At 39.1% G+C, this 19,923-nt stretch overlaps 1 protein-coding gene across 2 annotated transcripts in view; it reads right to left on the bottom strand.

Annotated features, from left to right (window-relative positions):
• The window catches only part of LOC150091118 (uncharacterized), a 513,307-nt gene that overhangs the window by 183,989 nt on the left and 309,395 nt on the right, over positions 1-19,923 (bottom strand). The window contains exon 1 of one of the 2 annotated variants that reach the window (XM_090382020.1): positions 12,706-12,791. The exons of the other annotated variant lie outside the window; for it this stretch is intronic. The gene's annotated coding sequence lies outside the window, so the exon portion shown is untranslated. Of the gene's footprint in view, positions 1-12,705; positions 12,792-19,923 lie in introns of those variants that run through there. 2 annotated transcript variants of the gene reach the window in all.

The raw sequence follows: 19,923 nt of genomic DNA, 5'->3' as shown, positions 1-19,923 counted from the left end.
AACGTACTTCCATAAATACGTTTATAAATGCATGATGCGGCATCTGTACAATTATAGACGGAAGGTACCAATGGTAGTTTTGGTCTTTTATGAGATTCAAACATACTTAGATGGAAGGTACGTTAGTACACCTGAAGCAATATGCTGTTTGATTGAGTTTCCAATGTCAGAGAAGTCGCACTCCATTATGTGAATGGATGTGCAAGCAACACTATTAAATTACGCAGAAATAACAAAGTACTACATATTTGAGAAAAAAATCAGACAAATGGAAATGTAGGCAAAGACGTGGAGATGGTGGTTTGGGACACAAAGCGGTCCCAGCCAACCAATCGCAACCCCGCTGACAGTTACACATAATTTAGCAGTACTCTTCTATACTCCCTCTCCTGTTTGCCCAAGTACAGAAAGGGAAAAAACCTGCCATGACAAAAAAGATTGATATGAACAAACTGAAAACAACCAAATTACATAAAATATATATATATATATAATTAAATTTCAGACAAAGTCCAAACTTCATTGGAAAGAGCTACATCTCTGCATAGTCTGTTGGAAAGCCAGAAGCACAAGGAACTGCCTAGAATAGAATGCCAGCACAAGGAGCCTGACGAGAATATAAAGGCCAGCACAAGGAGCTGACGAGAATAGAAATGCCAGCACAAGGAGAGATCCACTTAGTGCAAGAATTAAAGTATTGTGATCAGCAACAACGAATAGAATTTTCTTCACGATTTCTGGCTTGCATGGAACTTGAATATACATGAGCTAGAATGATCTGGTGGTCCGATGAGGCACATTTTTGACTCTTCATGGGGCTGCTGTAAATGCACGAAACTGCCGAATATGAGGAACTTCTCGCCATCTGCTGTGCATGAAAAAGTCCACATATTACAGTATAGTTTGGATTCACAACAGAGTTTGTAATCGAACCATTTTTTGTGATCCTATTGTCACAAAAAAAATTGGTGATTCTATTGTCAGGGAAAGGAGGAACATATTGTGTAAAAAGGATAAGGGTAACTGGACCAGGGTTTGTCTACCAGGGGCAAAGGTTGATGACGGTGTAGAGCAGATATCATCTTTTAAGGGCACAGAAGGTGATATTGTACATGTTCTCACTAATGATGTTAAGAGTTGGAGACCAGCGGAATTATTTAAAAAGTACAGGTCACTGTTAAAAAAAGCCGTGAATTCGGGTTGAATTTGAAAGTGTCTGCAATTCTGCCAGACACGATAGGGGGGGGGGAGTATATAATGACAGCCTTGTCGATCAATTCGGCCCTGGAGAGATTGTTCAAGGGTTAGAATTTTTCTCTGGGCTGGTCTCTGCTTGTTAACAGGAGAGACTGCTTTTATAGGGATGGGATACACTGAAATAGAAAGGGTGCAAGAATATTTGATGATGCTATCCAGGCAGTGTTAGGTGGGTCGGAAAACTGCTAGGTTGGGGGATACACGGACTAATAGATTAACAGTAGCCGCCGCTAGAAGTGAAAGTGATTCTTGCACTGCTTCTTTTGGAATGAGTGCCGACCTGGAAAACAAGATGCAGTGGAATTCAGAGATTGCTGGGAGTCATTGCGGTACAAGTAAACACATGGGTTGTGTTAGGGTAGCTAAGAATAGGAACAGATGCATGTATACTTGCGTGTACACCAGTGCTAGGAGCTTGGTAAATAAATTTGATGAATTTGAGGTGTTGGTGAAAACATCAAAGGCAGATATTGTTGGGATATCAAAGATGTGGTGTCACACTGATATAAGGAATGCAGGACAGGAATTTGGAGAGTACAATGTATACAGGTAGAATAGACAGAACAGGAATGGAGGAGAGGTTATGCTATTAGTGAAGAAACACATAAAATCCAAGGAAGGGCAGCCAGTCGACATCGCTGGACATTGCACTGTCGAGTCAGTTTGGTGTGACTTAAGCACTGGGAGATCAAAATTGAGAGTAGGAGTGTGTTATAGGCCTAATAACTTGGTTGAGTATAATAAAAAAAAACTGTACAGGGAAATACAGTGGACCAGTAAATCGGAGAATCTTATAATGGGGGATTTTAATTAACCCAGTATTGACTGGAATTTGTGGGTTGATCACTCACACACTAGCAAGGCTTTTGTGGATGATTTGTTTTCTCCATCAGCATATTCGCGAGGCAACTAGAGGGAGTAATACTCTTCATCTGATTATCAGTAGTGATTCTTCAAGCATTAAGAATCTGCAGATAAAGGAACCACTAGGTGGCAGTGATCACAGTGTGGTCAAGTGGGATTTACTCAAAGAGGTAACTACCATCAGGGGTAAAGGGAAGGGGGTTTTGATTTCGTAAAGGCGACTACGCCTTTAACAGTATTTAAAACCTCCTTTGTGACTTGGTTACAGTTCAGCCTGTTATAGATATAAGGTGATCTGTAACCAAGTCACAAAGGAGGTTAGGCAGGCAAAGGCAAATTATGAGAAATCTTTGGCAAAGGATGCAAAGAAAAACAGCAAAGAGTTCTTTACATATGTAAACTCTAGAAGGAAAGGGATGAATCAGATTGGTCCACTGGATATTGATGGTTCAACTGTTGATGATCCATGTCAGGTGGCTAACAAACTAAATGAGTATTTTGCATATGAGGGGTTATTCAGAGAGGGGAAGGCCAGAGGTGAATTAAACTCTGGCAGTGAGCTAGATGATTTTGTAATAACTGAGAGGAAATTGAAAGAGAAATTGTTGAAGATAAACATAAAAAAGGCACCCGGGGTGGATGGGATCAATCCAGTTATATTAAAGGAGCCAAAGGAAGAAAGCCAACCCTTAGCCATAATTATGAGAATTCTTCCTTGGACTGGACAGGGAGGTACCCATTGACTAGAGATGTGCAAATGTGAACCCAATTCACAAAGGAGGATCAAAGGGCGACACAAGTAATTATAGGCCTATTAGTTTAACTTCTGTTCCAGGGAAATTAATGGAGGGATTGGTTAAGGAACTGATCTTAGAAAGGCTTTCGATACTGTGGCACACGGAAGACTGCGCGGAAATGGGAGCAGTGTGGCATTGGGGGCAAATTGTTGCTACGGATAAAGGGATGGTTGAGTGGGAGAACACAGAGAGTGGTAATCAATGGACACTGCTCTTCGTGGACTAATGTTATTATCGGAGACCCTCAGGGTTCAGTGTATGGTTCATTGTAGTTTTCTGTATTTATAAATGAGACATGATGGTATATAAGGCTTGACGTTCAAGTTAGTAGCGAAGGTTGGCAGAGTTGTTAAGGACAGTAATTACAGTACGCTGCTCAAGAGGATCTAGAAAAGTTGAGCAGATGGGCTGAGAGGTGGGAAATGAAGTTTAACATTGACAAATGTAAAGCACTGTATATGGGAAGAAATAACCCCAGAGGAACGTATGAACTCTTTGGTACTACAGTGACAGTGGTAGAGAATGAAAAAGACTTGGGGTAACTGTGCAGGCAGATATGAAATTTTCTGAGCAATGCAGACGGTCTGCAAGAGTACCTCATGGTGTCTTGTTAATGATATACAGGAATTTTTCTAGCAGGGTTAAGGAGGTGATTATCCCCTTGTATAAGGCAATGTCAGGACACACCCTAAGTACTGTATACAGGTTTGGAGACTTCATTTTAAGAAGGATACAGAGCTGTTGAACGAGTACAGAGAAGGGCAACAAGCTCAGTGAATGAACAAAGGGTTGCTCTTACGAAGAAAGGCTTAAATGTTGCAAATTACAGTGTCTGGAGAATAGGCACCTGCGAGGTGATCTGATTGAGTTGTATAAAGCGTTCAATGGTTTGAGCTCAATGCTGATGGAATTCTTCCTCTTGCTGAGAATAATCACCTGAGAGAGCATAAATTCAAATTGTGGGAAGACAGTTGTAGGATAGATGTGCGGAAGTTTGCCTTTAGCCAGCGCGTAGTTGGTTGGTGGAATATTCACTTCCATCTTATGTTGTGGAAGTTGATAGCCTAAATAAATTTAAGGCTGAGCTGGACAGGTATTTGTAACGAACGGAAGAGTTTTTTTTTTTTTTTTCTGGCTGATGCTGCATATGCTTGCTTTCTTGCATTGTATGCTTCTACTAATGCTAATTTTTCTTTGAAGAGTATACACCTCATGGCCCCGAAGGTGTACGGTAACTAGTGCTTGGCACTGCACACTGTTTTAAGAGATCACATTAAAATGTATTCCCGCTCTGCAAGAAAGGCAATACTTGGAGACCGTAGTGTTGATGGAAGATAGTGCCCCTCTCCATGTTGTTCGACAAGTGAAGGAACTGCTCCGTTCAACATTCGGAAATGATCGCATCATTTCTAGAGACTTTCCGCAGTTCTGGTCACCCCGATCAGCAGATCTCATTCCCTGTGATTAATGGCTGGATACGTGAAAGACAGAGTTTACCGTGGTGGCATACGGACACTTGTCGATTTTAAAGCAAGCATTAGACAGCATGTAGCCAACATCCCCAATGAGATGCTAGGCGAAACTGTGTCGCACGCAGTCCTCCCTTTTCAGAAGTCATCTCTAGTGAGGGAACGCGCATAGAACAATATCAGTAGGTATCAGAATTCTGATATTTAAATCTAATCCTAAGTTAAATATTCCATCTCATGTTTACATTGCCAATTCCTACCCTGGTGGTGGAAATTTGACCTATTTTTTTTTTTTTTTTTTCTTATAAAAATCGCTTCTCCGTACTCTAAGTGACATATGCCTCGAATTTCACAACGCTATCTCTAACCGTTTTGACACTAGGGTCTCCTGAATAGGGAAACTTATTTTATATCTACCCGGTACATACATTGGTGTGCAAAACTTAAGGACCAACACCATTTCTAAAAGTTACAACCACAAATTCCAACGAAACAGCCCATTTGCATAACTGTGGCCGTTCAGTAGAACGGCCACAGTTATGCAAATAATCCACAGTTATGCGACATCTGAACTGTGGCCGTTCAGATGTCGATTTTAAATCTTCCCTTTATTTTTTACGATGTCGATTTTAAATCGAATAGCTTCCCTTTATTTTTTACAGTGCCGCGTATGGTTTGGTCACCAACATTATAATGGTTCATTAGAGATTAACGATGCATCGTTTTTGAACTTTTGAATAATTTTCAGTTTTTGTTTAATTGCAACTCTTGCGTTTGCCCATAATTTTTGCGATTTCTGAACAAAAAAAAAATTAAAATAAAAAATAAATAATAATAATTTGTATATCCCCGATATAAATAACGAAACAAAATTTGCCTTTTGTTGTGCTGATTGAACACAACAATCGATGCGACGCGACGCACTAAAACAAGCTAAATATTTGGTCTCTCTTTTATTTATTTTTTTTTTTGAGCGGCGGACGTGAAGACAGCGGGGTTTGCAAGATAATAGGTACACGATCTGCCAATGACGACTTATAACGCCGCTTCTCGTCTCTTATTTACGACTTGCAAAATATGTTTAATCATATTCGAGTTATTATTTGAATTTTATTTCTGGTTGATTTTTTTTTTTTTTTTTTTTAATTTGGAGTCTTGAAGTGTCCCGGTAAATCCGATCCCGGCCAACAATGAGACAATAGCATCTCGCTTCTGGCAGACACCCAAAACAGAGTAACCAATAAAATGGCAAGTATCGAGGTCAAAGGAGTTTACTGTCAGCATGAGTCTGCTGTATACAGGGTGTTTCAGTTAAACGTTTCAGAACTTTTAAGAGGGGTAGGGTACATCCTGACAACTCTAAATCATATAGCAATGTGGGGTCGGAAATGCTTTCCTGAAGCGGTGTTGTACACAGAAGCACCATAAAGAAAAGAGACCGTAAGTGAGAAATCGTTTTAATAATACATGAAAAGAAGCAAAAGGTACATGGATTAAAGTAAGTGTTCGAAGTTTCTTCCACGGGCTACAATGCACGCCTCTCATCTCCGACGCATGGACATCCGAACATTCTGGAATACTTCAGGCGAATTTCGAATTTCTTGAACAAGAACGCCAAGTTAGTAGGATGGATGATTACACGAACGCAGAGTTAGCCGATATGCATTTGGCGTACGGGGCTGCAAATTGTAGTGGGCCAGCCGCACAGCGTTTGTACGCGGAACGATATCCGACGAGGCGTATTCCCAGTCATAATTTCTTTGCAAGACTGCACCAGAGGTTAGCTGAGAGAGGTTCATTTGAAAGAGCTGACAGGGACAGGGTAAGAACAGCACGGACTCCAGCCGTCAAACAGAATGTGCTGCAGCATGTACAGGGGAATCCAAGAACGAGTACACGAAGTCTAGCAAACGCAGTCGGGGTTTCCCATTGCAGCGCCTGGAGGATTCTCCGAGAACAAGACATGCATCCGTTTCACGTGCAGCGTGTCCAGACACAGCAACCGGAGGATTATGCACCTCGTATTGCTTTCGCACAGTGGTACCTTGGAAAATGTGCTACAAATCCCCTTTTTCCTGCTGAAGTGTTGTTTTCCGATGAGGCATCCTTCACAAGGGAAGGAATTTTCAACACGCATAACGACCATATCTGGGCGGTCGAGAACCCGGATGCAATACGACGTCGTGCAGCACAGGTTCGATTTTTGGTCAATGTATGGGCCGGTATTATGGGAGATCACCTCATCGGACCTTACCTGTTACCGTGTCGTGTAACCGTACCTATCTACTTGATCTTTCTGCAGCAAGTATTGCCACAACTTTTGAGAGATGAACAGATCTCTGCATCGACGCAACAGACAATGTGGTTCCAACACGATGGAGCCCCTGCCCATTATAGCGGAGATGTTCGTAACTATCTGGATGTCACATTTGGTCAACAGTGGATAGGACGTGGTGGTCCCGTGCGTTGGCCTGCTCGGTCACCCGACCTATCATGTCTTGATTTTTATTTCTGGGGTCATATGAAATCGCTAGTTTATGACACCCCTGTTGACAATGCTGAGGAGCTGGTTGCAAGAATCGCAGTAGCTGCCGAAGAAATTCGAAATTCGCCTGGAGTATTCCAGAATGTTCGGATGTCCATGCGTCGGAGATGTGAGGCGTGCATTGTAGCCCGTGGAAGAAACTTCGAACACTTACTTTAATCCATGTACGTTTTGCTTCTTTTCATGTATTATTAAAACGATTTCTCACTTACGGTCTCTTTTCTTTATGGTGCTTCTGTGTACAACACCGCGTCAGGAAAGCATTTCCGACCCCACATTGCTATATGATTTCGAGTTGTCAGGATGTACCCTACCCCTCTTAGAAGTTCTGAAACGTTTAACTGAAACACCCTGTCTATATATATATATATATATATATATATATATATATATATATATATATATATATATGTGTGTGTGTGTGTGCGTGCGCCATATTAAAATTGTTCTTTATATAAAATTGGTATGGTCGGTCTTTATGCTCTGCTAACTTGTTGCTTTATTCACTCATCCTAGAACTTGGAATTCCTGAAAAAATGCAGTCAGAATTGCAGTTTGTGTCCGTCCCTAGCTTCAGTATGGTAAAAACCAATTACACTCCAAAAAAATTACAATTTAGAAAAAAATAAACATGGCTGAACGGATCACAACTATTGTATAAATGTATATACGGCCGACCACATAGTCTTATATCTAGAGAACTAACGGAATTTGGTATAAACAGTGTGAGGAACCTATGCATTTGGCGGTAATTCATTGATCAATTTTTCATGGTTTGATAAAATTTCGATTCAATAAACGTTTCTCTATCGTTTTTCTTTTTGTATGCTCGTAAAGAGCTGCCAGTTCATGGCAAATAAGTAAGTGGAGAATAACAAAAAGATACTAAAACAGCATCTGCTACCGGCTCAAGTTCGCGTGGTATCAAGAGACTACGCTCAAAGAAAAAATTCGCCTGAAATCGCATGCATTGTGACTGCGCCTTAGTTGATTTGTGAAAAAAAAAAAAAAAAAAAAAACTCTCGTCATCCGTCTGACGATTTTTTAGACTCTAATCTTTTCAGGAAAAGAGAACACAGGAACAGATCGCTTTTGAATAAACTAAAAACAAATTTCATACCACACTGACAAATATATTATCGCATATATTTGACTCCACATATATATTTCCAGAATATATCGAGGGTTCCATATATTTTGGAAATATATACGTTGGTTTAAAAAAAGAAAAGAATGAAAGGAAAATATATACAAGATCGAATATGTTTCCGGCCAACAATGAGACAATAGCATCTCGCTCCTGGCAGACACCCAAAACAGAGTAACCAATAAAATGGCAAGTATCGAGGTCAAAGGAGTTTACTGCCAGCATGAACGCTGCACGAGCGTGACCCCATTATTAGAATATGGGGAAGTGATAAATTGCTGTACTTTGGTGGACTGCATTTCAACCCATTTTTACAGCTATACTGTAGTGAGTCAGACAGAGAATATCGTGAAAGGTTGTGTGTGTGTGTGTGTGTGTGTGTGTGTGTGTGTGTGTGTGTGTGTGTGTATGTGTGCGCGCGCGCACACACACACACACTTACACGCACACATAGCGGTGAAAATGAGTACAATAATGCTGCGTGGTCCACAAGTTCAGATCGTCTCTTGTTAAGTAATCCAATTGAAGAAAGATAATTATGTTATCTTTCACAGTAATCATACTGATCGACATTGATTGCATCGATTGTAATCTTTTGAGTAATTTGCCAGTTTTGCTTGTAATATATTTCATAAAATGAAGTTTCATAATAGTGAAATAATTATGAAATGGTTATCATTTAAAGAAGACTGTGAATTAATTATTCACGTGAACTTCTTTCTCGCAGTCGCAAAAAAAAAAAAAAATTACTATGCTAGTTTGTTTTTTTCTAGCGGATGGAATAGGCTAATTTGTGGAAAGCATTAAAGCATTATTCAATTTACTCATATTTCCAAAAAGGGAAATTGTGCGTTGCAAAAATGAGTAATGAAAATTAGAGGATTCTTCCAGCGGAAGAGCTTGAGAGGTAAAGAGACTAGCACTCAAGCTCTGACATGTGCTAACAATGTTTTCTCAATAATTACAGAAATAATGGAGCCCTCATGGGTTGACAGTTGGTAGAGACAAGGTGGATAATACCAGGCCCGTTGGTGATGAGAAGAATTTTTATGAGCCATTTTCACAACCTGTCTGAGTTAGTGAGCCTCAGGCGATGGTAGCATTATTTTTCTAACGGAAACTCGGTTTTTCGTCCAACAAAACAGAAAATCGACTACAGAAAACACGCAATTTACAGACGGTATATTAGCATTAGCATTAGTAGTTGCACATGATGCAAGAAAGCAGGCTTATACTACTGCATCAGCCAAAAAAAAAAAAAAAGAAACCTGTCCCATTTCACTGATCCATTCATTCCAAATGTTTGTCTATTTTGCACATCTATTCTACAACTGTCTTTCCTCAGTTTGAATCTATGCCCCCTCAGGTTTGTAATTTGAAAAAGAGGAAGAAGAGGCCTTATACAACTCAATCAGATTGCCTCGCAGGTGCCTAGTCACCTGAAGCTGCAATTTGCAGAAATTAAGTATTTCTTCATAAGAGCTACCCTTTGCCTTCATTAGTCTTGTTGCCCTTCTCTGCACTCATTCTAGTAACTCTACATCCATCAAAATGAGGCTTCCAGACCTGTACACAGTACTCAAGGTGCTGGGCAAAGTACATTGCCTTATACAAGGGTATAATCACCTTCTTATCCCTGGTAGCAAAATTGCTGTATATCATTGACCCCATGACTTGCTCTGGCAGCCTCTCTGCACAGCTTAGAAAACTTCATATCTGATTGCACAATTATCCCCAGGTCTCTTTCATTCTTCACTACCCTGAGTGTAACACCACATAGTTGGTACATTTCTCTGGGGTTACTGTGCATATAGTGCAAAATAGTGCATATACCCATATGCACTATTTTGCATTTGTTAATGCTAAATTTCAGTTGCCACTTCTAAGGACAATCTACACAACTTTTATCCTGTTGCACACAAGCATACTGTCATTACTGTTACTAACAACCCTGCCAACCTTTGTATCAACTGCAAACTTTGACATTAAGCTTGATATACCTTCATCATTGATAAATATAAAAAACAACAGCGAGCCCAACACCGAACACTGAGGAACACCACTAATAATATTATTCCACGTAGAGCAGTACAGTAGTATTATTATTAGTAGTAGTAGTATCAGGAGGTGATACTAACCAAATGCTTCTCAGCACACACTTTTACTTGACCATAGGAGTAAAAAAATTGGTTTATAATTTCTGGTGTTAGTTTGTGTTCCTCTCAGTAGATAGCGTCAGTTGTAAATTCAGAATTTAATTTTCTGATTTTTTTTTGGGGTCACAGCACAAACCGGGGTTGGTCTCCATCATGTGTGGTGATCTTTCCTCGCGACAGTGCATGTTCCCCTGTTAGATTTGAATTAGATGTAGTCTTTTAATGTATTGATTGTGACATAGTGGATTTTTGTGGATAATTTTAACGTTAATTTTGTGGCAATGCATTGTGGGTGTTAATTTGGGAGGTATATTTTGGAGATTCTTATGCTGTGGGGAGGATGCCATCCTCCACACATCCCCTACCCTCCCCACCGCTACCCACCTTGCGTCTGCAACACAGATGCATAATCTTGTATGCGGGATAAAAAGCCATGCGGTATGAAAACCCTTGATGAAATTCCTTGCTATTTCCATCTGTTGCTGAGACCTGAAAATAAACTGATGTATCCATCCGCTATTGAGACCTGAAAATAAAATCTGTATTCTTAAAGTTTTTTCTTCCCAAGGTCTTGAAAAGCTGAAAATTAAATGTGTGTGTTTCCTTGAAGGTTTTTTCAGTTTTATCTGCAATGGTGTTTTGTAAAATCTATTCCAAAGTAAAACTTAACAGTCGTTAAAATGTTATTAACTGTTCTTGAAAAGCTGAAAATTAAACCTATGCGCCGCCTTGAAATCTTATCTAGTTTATCTGCAGTGATTGTAATTTTTTGTAACCTCTGTATATGCTGGTGTGTAACATTTAAAATTTTAAGATTAAGCTGTTTATAATTTAAAATTAAGCGGTTGTTAAAAGGTTATTTTTCTCTTTAATACTAAAAAATCACACAGAAAAAAAAAATTGTAAAAAAATGGTACGCTTTTTTTCTGAAAGAACCACACCAAAGATTATTTTCATTTTTATCAGTTTTTTTTTTTTTGGTAGTTGTTAACGCATCAGCTTCTGTGGCCATAATGCACCACCTAAGGTTTTTTTAGTACTTTGATCCAAGCCCAAGGCGGGATTCAAACCTGCAACCTTTGGGTTGTTAGGCAAGCACTTTACCCACATGGCTAGCTCAGTCAGCCATTTTTATCAGAATATGAATTTATGTCATCTGAAGAGATATTTGCAGAGCAGAGCAGAAATTTTTTGGGAAACAGAAGTAGTTTATACATTGAAATGATATAATGCAAATTCTTTTTTCTTGTTTATTTTCACTGATTATTTTTGAAAATCATCAGATTTCATCATTACAAAACATGGCTAGACAGACTACGAAATCCAGATAACTAAGCCGACCATTTCCATTCGGAAAAAGAAGTTGCTAAAATCGCTTTTGGGAGGTACCAATCTATTTGAGGAGAGGGACATTTCTTGTTTGAAGTGAACATAAACACTGTTCAAGATATGAATACGATTTCTGATGGATTCAAATCGACAAAAAGTTTTAAAAGTGCAAGGCCTATGTGTGTGTGACTAAAATGTTTTAATAACTCTATCCAGGGTATCTGCAAACGATTTCTGACTGGTTGAAAATATAACCTGATATTTATTTCTTTGCTTTGAAATGAAATATGTTTTGTTTTTTCCAAGTCTGTTTGTGTTCATTTTTCACAAAACTATTTCTCAGTGAATGCATTTAGTTTTACTTTAAAATTTTAATTTTGCCATTTTAGTTGTTACCACAAGATATTAGTGAGAAAACTACCAACTTTAATTTCGACGTTTTAGCTGTCACAACAACAATAAAAGTGTATATTAAGCGACATCAAGTATGTTTGTTTAACTGAGTCAAAGAGAAAATTATCAGTGTTAAAAAGGTTAGATTTGAGGTTATTTTCGATGTTACCTCAAGAATAAAACTGTATATTTTAGCATTATCAAGTGTGGTTTTTGACTACTTAAATTTCCAAAAACAAACGAAAAACACACATGTTACGATTACCCATTTAGTTTTGTCAAACAATTAAACTTTGTAGACAAAACTGACATGTGTTTCTTTAAGTGACCACCAAATAACAATGTTTTTCTTTTCCTGAAAACTTAAAATTACCAATATTAATGGTGACATCTGCTTCTTTACAGGCCAGCAAATTACATCAACAGTTTATATATTAAAAAAAAATATTGTGCTCTTCTGTGTGTGTGTGTGAGATTGAAATCATTTTCATGTATGATTCCACTGTATTTGTAAAGCACGAGCGCGCAAGTCTGTGTGTTTTCGCAATCTCCAGATCAACTTAATTGTAAAAATTCCTAAAGTTAAAAGTTTAAAATTGAATATAAAATCTACTTAAGCTTACTCTTAGTAAACATAGGTGCTGATAACATTTACAAAAGCCAAAAATTATTTAACAACTTAATAAGGGTTATAGTCACTAAACTTTTGTTTTTGAATCGTGCAGTAAAACTGAATCAAAAAACTCACCAGGACTACTCCACTGTGGAAGCAGAATAGTACAGTTGCTTCGCAAAGCACAAACACACAAAACGATAATTCACACAAATTTCAAGATTTTCGAATTATTCACTGGAAATATATTCATCTCCATGTCAACTTATTACAAGACTACACATTGTGAAGCAAACAAGAAAACACATTTTTTCCACTTAGCTGGATGAAAGCACAACACACATACAACTTCAACCGACAGAAAGAATGCAGTTTCTTCTTAATACGCCCTTGTTCACTTGAATGTCACTAGTGAAAACAACCCTGAACACACCGTTTCTACTAGTTTCACTGATATCCGCTCAAGAAGAATGGAGCTTTGAAGATCCGAGGCATTCAAGCTCGTTTCCGGTCTGCTTGAATAGAACGAAATTACCCGTTTTTATCATCAAGACATGTGAATAAAATTTTATGATAGATCCACAATGCAGTCTATATGGGAAAAGTACATTATGCTGATATTATCTAAATAAAAATTTGACCTATTCCCATGTTACGTATAATTTTATTATACATAATAATGCATTTTCTCTTCTGTAATCTGAATTAAAATTGACATTTTTCGTTAAATTAAACACCAAATGGGTATATTTTTATTTTTCGCCTGAGTTTTCATTTAAAAACATGCTGGTTTATATTGGAAACAAACACGGAGGTCTATTTTAACTATTTAACACAGTAATCACATAGACATCTTTAACTCCACACACAAATAGAGAAATATGGCTTTTTAAACCCTCCCAGATTCCTGAAAATATGAATCAGTTCTCGAAGCTGTGACTTTGGAACTGATCCTTTTCAAATTCGGAAATAACTACTATCACGAATGACGCTGAAACTATCGCTCTGGATTATGTAAAACTCTAATATTTAACAGATAAATTTTATTTGCTGACAGTTTCGTTTTAGTCTGTGTAAGGAATAGACAAAGTGTCTCCTTGTTTGTAACTATAGCGATTAGGAGAGTTCGATCCCAAACTGAACTTTGAACACGAACACCGATTGGGCAGTTTTTAAAAACAAATTAAGCACTGTGATTGATTTACATCTTTTTCTGCCTTGGGCTGACAGGTCAGGAATAAAAATGATTTTGGGAGTACATATGAGTTAGTGCATTTATTTGTAAAATTTATGAAATTTCATGTACATTTTTTTCTGACACTATATATGGCTGTACATGCCATGAACCTCAAGTTAACTTAGCTGACCATTTCAGTTCGGGAAGAGAAGTAGTGAAAATCGCTTTTGGGAGTTATCAAACTAATTTGGGGAGGGGGGGACATTTCTTCTTTGAAGTGAACATAAAAACTCTATATATGTTGAAGACATGAATATGATTTCTGATGGATTCAAATCAAGAAAAAGTTTTAAAAATGCAAAGCCTATGTGTGTGTGTGTGACTAAAAACGTTTTAATATCTGAATCCACTGTATCTGCAAATGATTTCTGATTTTCATTTTTTTATGTAAACCCGAAACACGAGATTTATTAGAACCTATAGTACTTAGTACCGTGTTTGGGTTGGAGGTTGAGAAGATGAAAGAAGTTATTTGTTGACACTGGACTTGAACTTCTGTAGACTGTAATTTTCAGGAAATACATATGAAGAAATTTTGTTCCAGAAAACGGCAGTAGAATGAATAAATGAGGAAGATGAAAAGTTGGTTTTGTGAGTTTGAAGTTGGACAGTAAATGGATGTTGGCTGGTAGCAGCACGTATTTAGACTGTTTTTGAAGAGATAGAGAGAGAGCGGTAATTATAGAAGCCAATTCAGAAGAACAGTGCCCATGGAAGTATCTGTAGAAAAGGCATGCAGCAGAAACAGTACACCTATGAGACAGAGAGACTCTAATTAACCTAACTACACAGACAGAGAGTGGGGAGACATTAATTAACCTAACTGCCCTCTTCTGAATGGAATCTAGAAGCATGGAAGAGGTTTTTGGGACTCCACCCCAGATGTGGGAACAATATTCCATGGTAGGGTGGATTTGCGATTTGTAAAGAGTGAACAATTGTTTGGAAGAAAAGTAACATCGAGGGCGAAAGAGAAAATCAAGTTTTTTACATGCAGAGGAAGCAATATTTGTAATGTGCTTGTGCCAAGAAAGATTAGGAGTCAGGATAATCCCCAAAATAGATATATCATTTTGCCTAAAAATCGGAGTGCCACCAAAGATAAGCATAGGATCAGAAGAATCGTATTGTGAGATATAAGATAAGATTAAGTATTAGAAGAATTTAAATCAACTAAGTTGTCTTTGCCCAAATGGGGAATTACCTGGAGATCGGCATTTAAGGATTTGGTAGCAGGTGTTAGAAGTTGAAGCTGATTAAGCAGGACAAGGTTTGTCAAAATGAAAGTGGAATGCAATGTGCTATCATCGGCAAAACTATGAATAGAATTTCCAGTCAATGGAAGAAGGTCATCAGTATACAAGAGGAAAAAGCTAAAGCTCCTAAAAACAAAACAACAAAGAAACCCAGCACTCCTGCTCCGCACACGTGAAGCGCGGATCCTCCTCAATTCCCAGTGCTGTTAGCTTGGCTTTAAAGGCACCGTGTTCAGTCAGTAAATAGGTAGTGTACACGCTGGATTGAAATTAAGTTGGGGGACTGGGGTACATCCTGTCGATGTTCGAAACGAATATCCTGGTGATATTTCCCTTGTTTTAGTTGGCCCAGTGCTACTGCCAAAATTTCATCAGGTGTTGTTGCATTGTATGTACAGGGTATTCCTTTTTCTATGTGGTAGTTTATTCCCCTGCGAGTGATCTCTAAATCAAGGGAGAGAGCCCCGGGCAAGAACTGCAGTGTGTGGGTATTGGTAGTTCTACAAGCACGTGTAACTGTCAGTAGGATTGTTGTTTGTGTTGTATCATGGATGCGTCGGTTTACTACAGTTGCTGTTTTGGGAAACCATATCGCTGAGGCCTAAGTGTTAATCGGTAGAAAGGTTGTTTTATAAATCAATGACAAGGTGCGTTGGTTTAACCCCAAGTCCCGCATTGCGATCCTAGTTACCTATCCTGAGTAGCTTTTAATTTTGGTTCTGATATGTTAGATGGTGTTTAAAGGAAAGATTACCATTCAGTATAACTTTCTAAATGACTTTCTCTGCAAGGACTTGGGCGATGTGGAGGCACAGGCCTTTGCTGATGATTTGATCTTATACACAGCAGCGGACTCAAGAGCAAATCTGGAAAAGCAAGCAAACAAAGCACTGCAAACCCTACAGGAGTAGGCCAAAATAAACAATCTAAAAATAACACCGGAAAAGATCAGCTCCGTCCTTCTTAGAGGAAAGCGTAAATTAAACAAGCTGCCACAAATCAAAATAGAAGGTACTACTGTCAGACTAACCAACCAGATAAAGTACCTAGGGATAATTATAGATAGCAATCTCATTTAAACCCTATTTAAATTACCTCAGGAAGAAAATATGCAAATATACAGGACTCATACTAAGAATAACGCGAAAGAACTGGGGACTAAACGAGAGGACACTCTCCTTACATTATAAAGCCTTATTTATACCAGCAATTATCTACGGCTCACCTGTATGGATGACGAAGACCAACACAGCAACAAATAGGAAAATATTAGAAGCAATACAAAGGAACATACTACTAACCATCACTAGGGCAAGCAACACAACTTGTATGGCAGCGCTTCAGGTCATTGCTGTTGCACTGCCTCTTGACCTAGAGATAGTATGAACTGGATTACTGTATTATTGCAAAAAGGCAATACCAACCACAACTAACGGCTTAACCCTCAATGTTACCAATGATTGGAAGCAGGAGCAAAAAAAGAATTTATGCACACCTAACTCATATTTGGCAGACAAGGTGGAATGAAACCACCAAAGGAGCAATAACCCACAAATTTCTTCCCCTTGTAACAAAAATGTACCCAAAAGCACCAGCATGGATATACCCAGGCCTCAACACTACCTACTTATTAACATGCCATGGCCAGTTCAGAGATGTACTAAACACAATGGGTATAATAGAAGAGAGGAATTGTACATGTGGAGAACATGAGACTTGGAGTCACGTCATGGATGACTGCGACAACTACGAAGATATAAGAGCAAGTCTTATTGTAAGAATTCAGTATAACCCAATCCACCAAGAGTCCCGACTATTGGACACTCAGGAAGAGTACACAGTACTAATTAACTTCACAATACAAGAAGGAAAACAGTTATCTCAGTGCAACCTGATCCTCGGGAGGACAATAACACCCAATAGATATATCACAAACCAAATGTCATGGACGAAGTAAAAATAAAGGAGAGACACAGAACAGTCAACGCAAGAGCAAAAGAATAAAATCTCAGTATGTAGAAATAAACATGCCATTTGAAACTCAAGAGGCCTGCGCAGGGCTACTCCTTCTGGGAGAGACCAAAGCAAGAATCCTGCGGCCAACCATCTCTGACTTGATACAAACGCGCCACAACGACATTCCTGAAAATGATGAAAACTGGAATGACATCAGAACTAGAGTGCCATCTAGCTATCAAATCTCGCACCTGTGAGATTTCTTTAAAACCCAATACATGCTCCCTTCCCACTTGCCAACCCTATTTCCCTCTGGTGAAGCATGGGCATGCCCACTGAAAAACGGGGGTCACCTTCCCTATCGAACCCTCTGCTTCCTATTTCACCCCCTAGCCTTTTGTCTTCCCACCCAAATCTGTCATTTCACACAGCGATTAGCCCTACATCAAAATTCTAAGCCACACCAAAGTTCTTGCCCGACCCAATTAGGCTTTATCAAGACCTTCAGCATAAAACTGAAACAGTGCTCCTAAAGCAAAAACCCAAATTCGCAATAAAACATCCTCACGACTATTTATTTTTCTAAAATTTTTATTTTATTTATTGTGGTTCTAGATATTGAAATCCCAGGAAAGTAGGTGGCAGGACCTGCCAGAGTACTGTTTCAATCACTGGTAACACCCGGCTGGGCCTCCCTGTGGCTGGTATTGGTAACGTAGGGCCCCACTAGGCGCCCGGCGGCTAACAGGCCGGATGAACAATTGGCACAACATACTACATAGTACATATCCCACACACTTTTAAATCTCTGGCTTGACCGATACAGAGAATATACGCGGAGATGGGAGAAATCCCAAGAACCGTTAGACGCTCAACATACCAAACACCAAAATATAACCCCTAAATATTTTAACTGGGTCACTAGTTTTATTGTGGTAGGTCCGACCTTTATACGTTGCGGCCTACGTATATCAAACTTACCTTTTATCAGGATGGAGGACATCTTTGTTGGTGATACCATCAGGCAGGGTTCTGGTCCAGTTTCCGAATATCAACATTGCCTAGTTGGCCTTTTCCTCTAGTTGGGCCCTGCTATCTGTAGCAATGGTGAGGATCAAATTATCGGCAAAGGCCTGGGAGCGCACATCGCCGAATCAGGTAAGGTGTAAGGTGTATTTAGTGAGAGACGGCACAAGCTGTTGCCCCCATCTCCACGTAGTTTTCATTGTGGGTGCACCAGTTCGCTGGAAATGCCAGAGATTTCAAAGTGTATGGATAATGTATATGTGTAGTGTCGTGTACCGTTATTCATCAAGTCATTTATTCGCTGGACCTCTACTGAGGCCCAACATTGCCCCACCTTTGCCCCGTGGAGGCAGACCAGGAACCTGGTAGTTTTAGTTTTACTCTGGCAGCTCCTGCCACATAATTGCCTGAGATTTCAGTGGCCAGGACCTAAAAAAAAATAATAATAAAAATATATTCAGTAGTTAAGGGGGTTCTAACTGAGTACGGTTTTATGAATTTTGGCTTCAATTTTCGTTCGTGCTGCCACTGAGGTTGTTTGTTTTGCCATCTTGATTTCAAACGTGTGCAGGGAGGTGAGTCAAGGTTTAGGCTTAGCTGTTGAATCGAGGCTTAGTTGTCGAGTTGGGAAGAAAAAATATTTTTAGTTCTTATTTTGCTTGCTAGATGGCACCCCTTATTTTTCAACTTCATTTAATAAATATCATTTTTTTTTGATTTACCCAAAGCTCAAACCCACGTCATCATTACTGGCGGTTTGGTGCTTATCCCCACAGCTACCACTTCAGTTATAAGAATATGTGTAAATGTACATGTTATAGTTAAGAGTGTGTGAGTGTGACGTCAACGGCTCTGTATTTTGCATACGAGATTTGTTGTGATTGGAGGGGCCAATGAACCACTGTGCTGATTGGCTGTGGGGATATAAACCGAGTTCGGCTCTATGAGTTTACCGGTGATTTCTTGTCGGGTTGCTGCCGTAGAAATCGTCTGTTTTTGCCGTGCCGGTTTTCATGCTAGCGTCAGAGGGTGCACAATGAATTGTGGGTTCGTGTGCACACACACACACACACACAAGAAAATTGAAAATCGAACAGCAGACATACTGTCTTCTTCCCCAAGATCTGAAACAAAGGATTTGGCGGGAAAAACGTGTACGATGTAGACTATGACTAGCATACGGCAACCTGGGGCCACAACAGTTCACGCCCAGAGATTGCCATGACAACAGAAACATCGGAAGACCCGAAATTGTGGCGCCATCTATCGACCCATTCTGCAAGTTGAAAATCTGAAATTAAGGATGTTCTTTAATGTGTTTTGATGCTTAAACATATTTTACCCATAGCTATGTATGTTTGTATGTTGACTCCATCTGGTGGTCCTATCTCCAAGTTGAAAGCTGAGAATCTGAAATTAATTATTTTCTTTCATTTTATGAACTTTGACGTTTAAATTTATATATTTTTACCCATAACTATGCAGGGTAGTATGGTGGTTCCATCTTCTGATCCTACCTGCAAGCTGAGAATCTGAAATTAATTATTTTTTTAATCTATTACATTTCTAAACGTAACTTTCCAAAAAAAAATTAAGGTTAATGATTAATTGAAAAAAGATGAAACCACAGCCAACCCAAACGTGGCACAGACCTTCTGCATGGCAGAAGGTCGTGTTTGGGTGGTTGGTTCTTTCATCGTTCGAAGTTCACTCTTGAGCAGCTGTATATCTTTATCATTGGTAGTCCTGCCTCTCTCATCTGCGTGCGACCACACATAAATACAAGGTCCAGATTCGCATGCGATCACTTACACAATGATGAAACCCCTCTTCACAGCTATAGTCTCGCGAGCAACACAGAGTGGAAAGACAACGTTT

Source organism: Mastigoproctus giganteus, chromosome 1 (assembly GCF_048544385.1).
Source record: "Mastigoproctus giganteus isolate SK-2022 chromosome 1, ASM4854438v1, whole genome shotgun sequence".
In the NCBI taxonomy this organism is placed as follows: Eukaryota; Metazoa; Arthropoda; class Arachnida; order Uropygi; family Thelyphonidae; genus Mastigoproctus; species Mastigoproctus giganteus.
The sequence above is the reverse complement of the archived record's forward strand: the minus strand, read 5'-3'. Positions and strand labels throughout refer to the sequence as shown.